Below are 13,758 nucleotides of genomic sequence, written 5' to 3'. Positions count from 1 at the left end.
TATTCTTCTACAGATAAAGACCTCTATCAAAGATTTTGTAGCCGGACAAAGTTATCCTAGTGCTAATGATCTGACAAAAATTTCTTAATGAGTTGGCGTCTCATTTTCTCCTAGGTCTCAATCTTGTGCTTTCGCTCACGTTCTCACTTTCATTTGAGGTTTTCCCATTACATGGAAGCATGTTTCTTGAGTTTGAGGGTGACAATCTTGACAGCGTGGGGGGCGTGTGACATAGTTTTTGACAGCAAGGAAGTTTTTGTTCCACATTTTTTGACCTCCTAAACATGATGGTGACTTCAATTTTTGGAAAAAAACCCCTGGAGTGCAAGATTCGAGCATGTCAGGGACTCCTTCTTTGAGCTTCTCTCTTCTCCGACATAGTTCCTCAACTCTACCTCACTCTTTCACTCTTTGGACCATCTTTGATATCAAAATGGCTCAGAAACTAAATGGAAAACAAACTTTTATTTATTGCTTTCAATCTGAGATGCCAATACATGAAAACTTTATGATATTTATACTATTCTAAGCCTGAAATGGAGCAAAGGCAAATAAATGGCAAGTTACAATTACTTTATTATTGTGTTAATGGTGGTAACCCAACGGACAATAGTTTTTGCTCTTCCACATGTTTCTTCCATTTCTTCATTACTGTTATTCCATTTTACATCCCATTTAGGTACCCATTAGCATGCATCTTTCTTTGTAAGACATCAACTTAATTACATGATATGCTATCATAGAAGGCATAGGACACGTTTTCTGGGAACTTTTGTAGATATGCTGCCTGCCCAATGTATGCAGCTAGCAATGCAAGAAATGTGATGCAAGTGAAGCTATTCTGCAATATAGTTTAATTTATCAGGACTATTTATTTATTTATTTTTTGCTAACGTAAGACTATCTAATTTGTTGCATCCCTAAAGGAATTTTGGAGGATGACAATGTTATTTGTATTAGAGAATCCTATAGAGAATGGACAGGGCAACTTGATAAAACAGAACTCAAACAGAGCCTCCTCTAGAGGCAAACATTCAGGTTGTTCATGAAAATTAAATGCTAAGCCAAAAGAATGAAATATTGAGCATATTAATATTTAGGAATAATAAAACTTTTAGTTTTTTCAAATTTGCTTCAGTTATCAATTTGGTTTCTTAAGTTTAATTTGTATTGATATGGTTCATTTTATTTTTTAAAATTATTATGTTAGTCCTTTAAGTTTTAAAATATAAATTTATTTTCAAAATTAATCCAATATGTAGAGTATTTTAATGACTAGGCATGTATATATAATTAAATGAGAATGAATTAAACCATCAAATTAGTGTAAATTTTATTAATTTAGTCTCTTACCTTGCGTTTTGTTCTTTTATTTTCTTAAAAAAATTTCTGAGTCTGTTTTGTTCCTACTTAAATAATTGTACTTTTGTTCGTTAATCTATTTAGCTGCCATCAATATTCCGTTATCCATGTTAGTATATTTTAATATTGTTCATTAATCTATTTAGTATATTTTAAACATAAGGACCATATCAATAATGGAGAAAAAAATTAAAAAAACAAATCAATAAAAATTAAATTTGAGAGATCAAGTTAATAACCAATACAAACTCAAGGACTAAGAATTTTATTATTCTTATTCTTAATATTTATAAAACAAGAGTTTGTAAAGTTGAACCTCCAGTTCTTCAGGCGTCAGTTAAACATGAACTTATTACTTGAATGAAAATCCAACTTTATCAGTCCCAATTCGTTGGACAGAGAAAAGGACAACTAAGATCCTAATAGAAATTCCCACAACAGCGCCTGGAAAATAAAAAATTCCAATTATTACAATTATCTAATCTCGAATTAATGATTCATAAGTTCAAATATTCACACATATAATTGATGGAAATTATATTTTATTTGATTTAAGATTCATTAAGATTTGATTTAAGACTTATTAAGATTTGATTTAGTGTTTAGATATTGTTGTTATTTCTTTAGTATTTTAAATTTATTTTATCTTTAAATATTATCTCAAATAAAATATGATATTATATTAACTAGATATCTTATTATCATCTTTTAAATTATGATTTAATTTATTTTTAAATTTATTATTATTCTTATTATTTTTAGAGTTCTATAAATAATTTTAGGGATCTTCAATTTTAATATTTAAATAGGAGTTATACAGTTTTCTTCCATTCCTCCCTTTTCTCTTCCTCTTTGCTGTTCACATTAATAATACCTTAACCCGAGGATTTACTGATCCCGCTCACCGCCGAAAGAACAGCATATACACGTTCATGTTAAAGTAGTCAGCAAAGCAACCAGAATATTGAGCAACATAATTTCGGGCGTATACAAAAATATTAGGGAAAACTGCGAAGAAGGACCAAGAGGTAAACTTATGCGGAAAACAAGGGCTTCTAAGGAGAACTTCTTACATGAACTTGGTGCTCTGTATCATCTATACTTTATCCAATAAAGTTATACCGATTTATGTTTACAACCATCATCATCAATCGATTACAGAATCAATTTATATTTTTCATAATTTAACATGACATATTTTTATGGGATAAGACGTAAATGGCGTGATGCATTAGATTTATAAAAAAAATTATTCCAAGACCATACACACACGCATTTAAACTGAAATTGAAGAACCCTGAAATTGATGGTGTAAGAACCCCGTCTCCAATGACCAGGGAAGTTCCCATAATGGTTACAAGTAAAAGCAAAATCCGAACAAATTTACTATTTTCTAGCTTGTATTTAATCTTTTCTCGGCTCGTTCAAACTGGTGGGATGGTTCTTCCAGCCTGTAGTTTGAAAGCTCCCTGTCCTCTGGCTGTTGATTTGGAATCAGAATCACGTTTACATGCCGACATATCAAAGAATAGAACGCTCCACCAACCAAAAAGAAAAAGAAAGAGTAAGGATCTCACTTTAACTTATTTCCACTATCGATAATTATGAGAATTATAGCCAATTAATGATGAACAAATTAATGGATATGATCGAAAATTGGTAATATGAGATTTAGTAGAATAAGATGCTCAATGCTATGTTTAAGTGTGTTGTAAAGTTTCCCATCTTACTTGGGTGTCAAATTATTGTTGTTGGTGATTTCAAATAGAGCTATCAACAGGGAGTTTTGAAGGGCAAGATTGTAAGTTAAGTGTCATGAGGTGTAGGCATTGGGACGTTGGCTTTCAATGGATTTCATAGTATGAGATACAAAATCACATATTGGATGCTATGAAATGTTCATTAAGATATTTAAGATGTCTACTAGCTTTTAGATAGGGGTAGGAATAGATCAAGAGAAACTAAACCTTGTTTAAATAGGCCTAAACCTATAACAAAGGCTTAAGGCCTGAGCTTATATGCATTGTTTTTTTCAAAACTCAAACTTGAGTTTGTCAAAAGCCTGATTGAGTTTGAAGTATTTTTAAAACTTAATAAATATGTCTTTAAGACTTTAAAAAGCTTTCACTAGATTTCAAATCTATTTAACTCATCAAATCTCAATAATTCAACTAGAAGAACATAAATTAAAATATAATAGTATAAATTAAATGAATTTAATATATAAGTATAATATAATATAATATATATAAATTAAATAAAAAGGCCTACGTAGGTTAGGCTTTGATAAAATAGGCCTAGCCTATTTAACTAGGCCTATTTATCGAAATAGGTTAGGCTAGACTTTTACAAGACTAAGTTATAAGTCGTTTGAGAAGTGCTTAGTATATTTTCACCCATATTTTTGGGGTAAGATTTACATTCCACTTATATACCTATGAGAATACAAATAAAGGGGGAAAAACCAAAAAAAGAAGAGGGCCAATGAGCAGAGATCTTACGGTTTCCATTTCTTGTTGGCCCAAAAGATGATTAACACATACTAAAGCATGGGAATGAGGACGAGAGCATAGATGATGAGTGACAAGACGCCAAGAATATCATCCTTGTTTTTAATACTTTTTGTAAGGCCTCCCTTACTAAGATATAATAAATTTTAAAATTGAGATAATTATAGAATTAATCTAAATAAATTATCAAATTTATAAAATTTATATAAATGAGATCTCAAGTTTTTAAAACTTAAAATACTATAAAATCTTTTTATAAACTAAAATTCAAGTAAAACATATATACAAAAGCATGAATATCATATAAGTTAAGATAATATCAAATTGGAGTCAAAAGAGAAAAAAAAAATTGGCAAAATACACTGTACTAGAATCTCTGTCATAGCAGATTTTTTGATTGAACTTTCAATGTACCCCATTTTTTCTTCCAATGTCTGATTGAGTCATTTATACTTTCAAAACATAACTAGGGTGTCCTAAATTATAACCAAATGTCATAAGCTCACAACCACTGCTAAATCACACTCAATAGACTTAATAAAACCTATACAACATACCACAATACTCTAATAACATATATAACATATTTTCAATGCTAAACTCCTTAATCTAAAAAATGACAGGAGAAATCTTAATCATGAATATGATATCTAATTATTATCATTCATAAATATACTTACTCCTTACTTACAAAGTATTTTGGCCCTATTTAGATTTCATCTTTAATTCACATATAATCTAGGGCCCAAAATACATAACTTAGATCAAGAATCAAATAATGTAAGTAAGCAAAAACATACAATCTCCTAATTGGCATTATCAAGATAACTTATACACATAAATTCTTAAATAAATAAGGCCTACAAATCTAGGATAGAAATCTTAAGCCTTTAACTATTTCTGTTGGTCTTATGATTGGTTTAAGCTTTCATGATAAAGCTTTGAAGTTGTAGACTCAAATTAATCAAATTTAGAAAGATAAAATAGGTGAAGTTTGTAATATCCTACTTCTCAAATCTACGATTAACTCCAAATCTCAATTATTCAAGAGATTGTATTAAGGTAAAAACAAATTTACCAAGCTCACAAATAAATTATAAGGGTAGGATCTCAAGTTTTCAAAAACTAAAACCATTACAAAAGATTTTGTAATTGACAAATTATAGTTAATAACTAAGCGAAAGCATGGAATCACTTTAAGGATCCTTACATTTGCTTAGAAATCATAAAAAATGCAATTTTGTGGTTTTTAAGGGCATGTGTCGTGGCTCATTGAACAAGTGTCGCGGCTTATTTGCCTTTGTACCATGCACAGCGACTCATGGCACAATACATTACGGTGCATTGCACATTTCATGATACCAAAATTTTGGTGTCAAATTGACAGCTTCAGGGCAACTTTTGACCCACCTCATTCCTCTATCTGATTTCCAATAGATGCGAACTAGATGTCTATGAAAAGCTCTTTCCAATCTCTAGCTAATGAATTTGGTTTCACAACTAAATTATTTCTCATTCAAAATTTGGACACTCTTTTCAAAACTTACACTTTTATATCACTTTACACAAAACTAAGTGTTCAAATCATAAACCAAAAGCCAAATGCCATCGATACCATACAGACCACATACAATAACTTAAATTAAACTTGTGCAATGCACCACAACATATATAACTCTTATAAATCACATTTTCAACACTCAACCTCTTAATTCTCAAAAATAGAAGGAGTTCAAATCACCTATTTCATCAAATAATTCATAAACATCATATATTATGCCTAACTCTTACTTATATTAGTATTTTGGTCCTGCTACAGATACCATATTTCACAAACACAATCCTTAGGGCCTAAAATACACTCACAACTCACAAAACACATAATGCAAGTAAGATCCAAAATGGATTAATGCTAGTTGGCAATTTTAATCATCATATACACATGAATATTCAAAATAAAAGAGGCCTACTAATATGATATCAAATCCTATGCCTTTGATTGTTTTTCTTTATCCGATCCTCTTAAGCTATTCCTTATAATATTAAAGATAGTAGGGTGAGTACAACCACTCAATAACCAAGGCATGTCAATTAATTTAAATGCAAGCGACTAATTACAATATAATTTCAAATCATGTATCATTCTCAAGAATATAAAATCCATATTTTCAAGCATAATTGTACATGCTCAAGGGATCATGATTAGTAAATAAAATTTCATATAAGAAAAGAACTAATCACATGATCTATTAATATAGTTTCACATGGAATCGGGTTAAACTTGCGATTATCAACATTAAGGTCACAATACATGCAATCATGTGCCTTTTTTCACTACATGCATGATCACACTTTCCTTATATCCTCCTTATTCCTCTGACATGAAACTGTGGGTTATAATACATTAGGATAGTCTATGATCTAGGACTTTTCTAGCCTAAACACTTGTGAGGGGTTACCCAGCCAAGGTTTTCCTAACTTGCTTGCGGAACATGGTTTCTCCTATTTTCTCATACTATGAGGTGTCATTTTCCCTAAGCTAGCTTCCACGTTGAACAAGTGGATAGTTAGTTAAGTTTGAGTCCATCGTTGAACTAGTAAGACAGTCTCTCATTGAACCATTAGGACAATATATAAATAACTAGGATAGGAGCCTTACCACGTGAATTTAATGTCTACTTCTCTTTCTAGGTGAACTCTCACCTCTAAGATCATATGATGCATATTTATGTGCTAATTCATAGCACGCAAGTATTCACTACACAAGCATGCATAACATCATTGTACTCATTTCACACATGATAATAAAATCAAGATACATAATTCAATCATTGAACTCTTATTATCCGTTGAACTGCTCAAATATACTTTTCATTGAACTCCACAATAATATGCACATTCATTAAACTTCTCATAGTACACACAACCATGTAACTCCATTCACACATAGTCATTGAACTTTATATATCACAAAATCATTGAACTTCATTATCAACCACATCATTGAACTCCAAAGGAACATGTCATTGAACTCATCTATTACAAATTCATATCATTGCTCTCCATAACATAAACATTCATAGAACTCTTAAAAAATTTCATTCAACTTTTTACTTTTCAAATCATTGAACTTCATTAACTAACCACCTCATAGTGGGTTTTCAAGCAAATCATGCCATACTTGCATTTCATCCAAGTTCACACATTTAAATTTATCACATACTAATCAACAAACTAATTAACACATAAAAACATAGGGTAAAATTTTCTTAGTTACCTCAAACCTTTAAGAGGTTAAAGGTTTCATCCCTTAAATACTCACTCCCAAAGCTTCTAAGAAGCATGAATAGTGCTAAAGTGATTACTCTACAAATAATTACGATATAAATTATCAATATCCAAATGTTAGATAATTTTCATTACTAACTCACCACTACTTTATGCTCAAGGTTCATTCTCTACTTATGTAAAAAATACCCATAAGGTTTCTTAGCATTCTTTACCCCTCATTACATCATTGAGCTCTTTATTGGTCATTAGTGGAGCCATATTGTCCTCAACCACTTCATTAATGGTGGATTTTCATCCATAATTGCTCCTCAACAACAAAAAATGCATAAAGCCATGAATGGTTGGTTTAAATAGCTTAAACAACTCCCATTAACTCTATTTAAGTTAATGACTTTAGACCCATAGCCTATATAGATCAAAAATTATCTTTCTCAATCAAACTCTAAATTTCAATATTAAGAAAATGGAATAAGGTAAGAAGGTTTAAGTACAGGAAGCTTACCTTAAATTCCTACCTTAAATGTTTATGAGCTTCAAAATACTCCTAGCGTTCAAATTCCTGAAGTCCTAGTAGATCATTTTTGTCCCTCCTTAATATATCTTTGTTTTTTTTCTTCTACATCATCTGTTTTCACAATTTTATTCTATAGAAAAGTGGCCATGCGTTACAACAGATGCATAATACGCTGTAGTGTATGGCACAAAGAGGGCCTCCCCAAGCATGTCAGCACTTATGCACCATGGCGACTTGGTCCACAAGCTGCGGTGCGTGACACAAAACCTTCCCCTTTAGGTTTTCTCTCTCTTTTCATTCCTGGGTGACCCGACTTCCTTCAGATGTGTTTAGGGTTGAAAAATAACCAAACATGCCCATTAGACCTCTTTGGCCATACACCTCTCTAATAAACTTAGTTTAATAAAGTTTAGACTTAATTAATCCAGTTTAAAATTTGAGGATGTTATAAAATTTGGGAATAAGTGTGTTAAGGTTGCAATAAAGGGCATGTAGGGTTAAAAGAGTGGAAAGTGGACTCAAGTAGGGGAATTGATAGTGTTTATGTGTTTAATTGTTGAAAGTGGTACTGTTAGTCAGTGTGGTAATTGACTTTGGGTGCTATTATGTGTGTAGATTATTGTGTGTAACACATTGAATAAGTGAAAGGAACTTGGGTGAACAAATGTACCACAAGTAACCTTTCTTAAAAACAAAAAAGTTTAGGTAACCATATAGTTTGTTATATTTATTAACTATTATAACTGCGTAGAAGTACATGTGTAAATTATGATTTCAATGTTTGCGAGATTTTTGTGCATTGTTTTGTAATATGCATAGTTTTGGCATTAAAGTGGTTTTGAAATGCTTGTTGATTAACTTATGGTTTTGAACAAAATGGATATGTATATATAGTGTAACATGGGGAAGAATGGAGATTTATGCATGTTAAAAGCATGATTATAGTTGGTAGGAGTTCACCCTAGGTGTATGTAGGTGTGTATGTGTGCATATATGAGTGAATAAATCCATATAGTCGAGCTGGTACCATAGGACATCCTATGCAATATTATATTAGGATTGTTACCATAGGACATTAGACCAATCTAGAAACTCCCTAATACTCGTAAGGATGTGGTTAGATGTCAACGACCCTCCTATCATATGTATGTGTATGAAGGGGGAAGCCGTAGTCTGAAAGTGGAATAAAATACCTTTAGCCAAGTGTTTCTACCATTAAAAGTGTGCTCAGGTTAATATACGATTGATCCATTAGAGCATATGGTTTTAAGTCAGAGAGTTTTAGAGGTTTGATGGTTAGATGATTATGCTAATATTTGTGGATGTGTGAAAGTATTTAGAAAAAAGGAAAGTTATGCTTAATTTTTCTATTTATAAACTGTATTTTGGTTTTCTTTACTTATATGTGGTTATTTGTGTTAATAAGCATTTAATAAACTATTTTGGTTACTAAGATTGTTATTTCACCTGTAATTATTTATATTTTTATAGGTTTTGACAATAGTGGTGCCAAAGAGAAAGATACAGGCTGAGATTGGAGGATATCTCTTTCTAGTTGCCCATTGTAAGAAGTTAGTGTAATGAATTTATATTATATAAGTTATGAAATTGTATATAAGTTGTCATAAGAATTTGTGCATGTGTATAATTTTGGGAATCTATATATATATATATATATGACTTTTAAATCCTAGCCCTATCTAGTATATAAACGTGTGTTCGATATGATTGTGATATCTCGGGCTAGGAATTGAATATATGTGCTTGTAGATAGAATTGACATGAGATAAATGACAAAAGTTTGGCCAATAGTGTGAATTTATATGAGATGATACAGTTTTTCCTAAGTGTGTGTGAAGTGGGAAAATCATATACTGTACTTGTGTATGTGTGTGTTGGGGGGGGTGTGTGTGTGGTCAATCAGGTGCTCATTGTCTTATTGGACGTGGTCAATGCCTTAGAAATAGCTAATAACTTATGATTTTAAATTGTGATGATCAAGCAAAAGATTTTGACTTAAATTAATCAAATTGTACTTTGGTGTTCAATTTTTAAATGGGATATCGGATTTGAATGAAACTAATGTCATTAGTTAGATTTTAAAATAAGCTTCATGTGGGCGCTTGAATCACCCCAATCAAACATCGAGTGTGGAAACGAAGCACATTAGAAGTTTGCATCAGAATTGCTATTCTGACAGCAAAATCTGGTATGTGCACTACAGCATATGTGTCAACATGATGTGCCTTTGTGACACATGCTGCATCATATGGTCCTATTTTGCATAAAATATGTTGTTTAGAATATATTTTCATTGAGGTTTTCACACGCATAATTTTATATGTTGTACAATACTTTATAACTTGAGCATTTTAAAAATGGTTTTCAAACATTTTAAATTGGGATCTCAAAATCTTAAATCTTTCAATTAGTGTGGTTGAACGTTGAATGGAAATTTCAGAGAGGGTATTACCAAACTAGACACTATTTAGTGTAAATTCGTCCTTATTATTAGACTATCCAAGCCTTCCACTTATGAGAAGTTGCCTAGTCAAAGCTACTACTACACTTATTTGTGAGTCATGATTTTCCCCAACACTAAGGACCATAGGGTGTCATACCCTTAATCTAACCTCCTCACAAATTAGTAGAGACTAGTTAGATACGAGTCCCTTAATAAGCAAGTGGGACAATCCCTCAAAGAATAAGTGAGATAATAAAATAAAGAGGCAAGCCATCAAGATTCAAATGATGACCTTGCCACATGAATTTCCAATGTCTATTCCTCCCTTTATAGGCAAACCCCTGCCTCATATGATCATGTAATGAAATTATGACTAACACGTAATATATGCAATTATTCAAGTTCTCTACATGACATACACGTATCATACTTTTTACTTCCATACTTTTCTACATTCCCATCACAATTTCATTACTTTCTTAATCCATGTTTTCTTCAATCATGCTTAAACAAAACTTAAGAAATAATTTCACAATCAAATTTTTTTCACAACAGAATCTTTAAAATATTAACTCTACGTTACAATTTTCATTCCTTATTATACTCAAAAACATACTCATATATTCTATTCAATTATAAATAGTTATAACTATTTAACAAACAGATGCACAAATTAAATTTTTTTCCTATTATCTCAAATCTTTAAAAGGTCAAAGTTTTACCCCTCAATAAAAGTACTTCACAAGTTATACCAAAGCTTGAATGGTGCACAAGATAATTAATTTACAATTAATCATAACAATCATAATTGATATCATCATAAATACTATTTCAACTTCCATTAATCAACACTTTAATTACCCAAAATTTCAATGTCTTGCATTTAAGCATAACCATTAGGTTTATTAACTCCCATTAACTTTATTTAGCTTTCATAACTTAAATAATTACTAATATAATAACCAACAATCCAAAATCACACTTTGAAGGTCTAGAGTTCATCTAAAATAGATGACCCAAGCTCACAACCTTATAAAAACTTCTAAACCATATGTAAAATACTTAAACAACTTTCATTAGTTACATTTAGATCAACGAGTTCGAACTCATAGCCCTAAGTCCAAAAAACCCCATCTCCAAATCTCAAATCTCACTTCCAAAACGTGTAGAGAGAAGAGAAAGAGATAAGGAAAGCATACATAAGTGAAATTAAGCTTTAATCATGTCCAAAATACCGAAAAGTTGATGTTCTAGTAGAGAAAATACTCATTTTGTTGCACCCTCTCTATTTTTTGCTGTCTACCTTCGGTTTGAACTGTTTTCACATTTTTTTAAAAAAGCTAGTTTTGAAAATTATGCTATAATGTAAATTTTTATATTGCAACATAATACAAAGTGGGTCGAAATCTAATTTTTTTTTTTTGCTACAATTTGAGTTTGATTGACTCAATTCACTTTCAAATCTAATCCAAAGATTAAAGCCAAACTCAATAGGTTCACTAGTCATCTCTAACAATTATCAAACCCAATTATATTTAAATTTACATAATTATTATTCATTAGATTAACAAATCATGAAAAAAAAAAAAATAGAACGTTACACCTTGAGTGAAAGTACTGGCATACACATAAAGTGGTGACGTACCGATATCACCATATACAATCCCCAAGCTTTGAAACGATAAACTTAGAGTGACTCATAGACAGGTAAAATTAAGATCCAATTAAAAATGATTAAAGGACCGAATCGGATCGAACGGTTTGACTGTGGATCGGTGAGTCTTCAAGGCTAATTTGCAGGCTTGAGCCATTTGGACATTTGAGTCGGGTTAAGTCGCCTCAAACAAGGGTTGGATTGGAACCAGAATCAAACTGTGAAGTGGAGCGGTTCTTCAACAACTTAACGGCCCTGATCTTGGTTGCTTTTATTGCTTTAAAAAAAAAAAAAAATCCTCTTCGGCCTCCCACTTTCATTTCCTCTAGATTCCACAGTCCATGCCTCACGCAGCACTGAAACTCAGTTAATCACCTATTCTCCATTCTTGACTTTATGCCATGGTTCGTGCTCGGCTCTGCATTCTGCAACCCAAAGCTTTCGCCTTTCCATCCTCCATTCGTGTCTTCGTGACTTCCATGGATAATATCCGCTCTTGGTCTATTAGTCTCCAATCTATTTCTTTATCTCCCTTTTACTGGTTTACTTTTCACAGCTATTAATTTATTTTGTGATTAATTAATTATATATTTATTGCCTCACCCAGTTTTGTGACCCAGAATTTGAGAAGCATGCCGCTTGGAACTTGTCCTTCATCCAGTTTGGTGCAATGAACGGAGAAAGAAACACTGCGGAGGCATACAGATTTTGTGACACCTCATCTTACAAATTGTTTCCTGTGAACGTCCCGCAATTTACATTAAATTATTACATAATGCATCTCCGTCACACCTCATCGCCAATGCCATTTATTTTCTCACAAAATCTTGCCTTGTTTAAATTTCTCCAATGAGATTTATTACATATTGTTTTGTGTACCTGTGAACACCATATCAGTACATTTACAAATAAATTAAAAATACAAATGCTGATGTATGTTCTTTTAATAGCCTTTGCATTTGAATGTCTTTGTTTCCTTTTATATTAACATAAAAATAAAATAAAAAAGAAAAGCGTAAGAATGAAATTTATTTCTTTCGTTAAAAATTATTTTTAAAAAATAAATATAAAAACGAAATTTAATTCTTTTTAAGAATTATTTTTCAAAAAGTATATAAATTTAATTTTTTTTAAGAATTATTTTTCAACCAAAAAGAAAGAATAGTAAGAAATTAATCCTTTTTCAAAATTATTTTTGAAAGGAGTTAACTTTTGCTTAAATCTTTGAATAAATTCCTCTCTCAAATTATCCTCACAGTTCAAAAATCTTGGAAAACAACTCCTTGAGAATCAATTGCAAAAACAAATATATTTCATTTTTATTTTCGATTATTAATATGATAAGATAATTTATATTTATATAACTATTTATATTATATTTTTTAATATAATATTATTTTTGTTAGTATTTGGATTAAAATATCATATTTGTCTAAACCCACCTTAAGCTTCTAGAAATTGGAAAATTAAAAAGTTTGGACTAACATAAAATTTTTAGTCCAAGTCCACTTCAAGTTTTTAGAAAGAAGGAAGTTATAAGAAGACTTAATCACTTATACATTACTTCTTAAAAAAAGGTTAAAGTGGAGAAACTTTAAAAATAATTGCTGCTAATAGCATCAAAAAGCATGGAACCACAAAAAAACTATCACTTTTCGTCCATAAAAGGGGAAGCAAGACAAACATGCAAGGTTCTCTAACTTTAATCAAACTCAACACACCAACCAGCACCTAGACTTTGATATAAGCCCTTCCTTATGCAACAACTTTAGATGTAGTTCTCTTATATTAGCATACCTCCATGAGAGAGTAGTAAGTTCCCTACACCTAATAGATTAACAGCACCTATACAAACAAGAACACAGCCACTCCGGTATTATCTTTCTATTTTTTTTAAAAAACAAATTTTAAATATTATCCTTTTCAAGAACATGAAGAACTTCATTATGTTCCACTTGGAGAT

The sequence above is a fragment of the Prosopis cineraria genome, unplaced genomic scaffold, assembly GCF_029017545.1.
Source record: "Prosopis cineraria cultivar Desert tree isolate PC_DT_omini unplaced genomic scaffold, ASM2901754v1 PC4, whole genome shotgun sequence".
In the NCBI taxonomy this organism is placed as follows: Eukaryota; Viridiplantae; Streptophyta; class Magnoliopsida; order Fabales; family Fabaceae; genus Prosopis; species Prosopis cineraria.
This window is presented reverse-complemented; position numbering follows the sequence as displayed.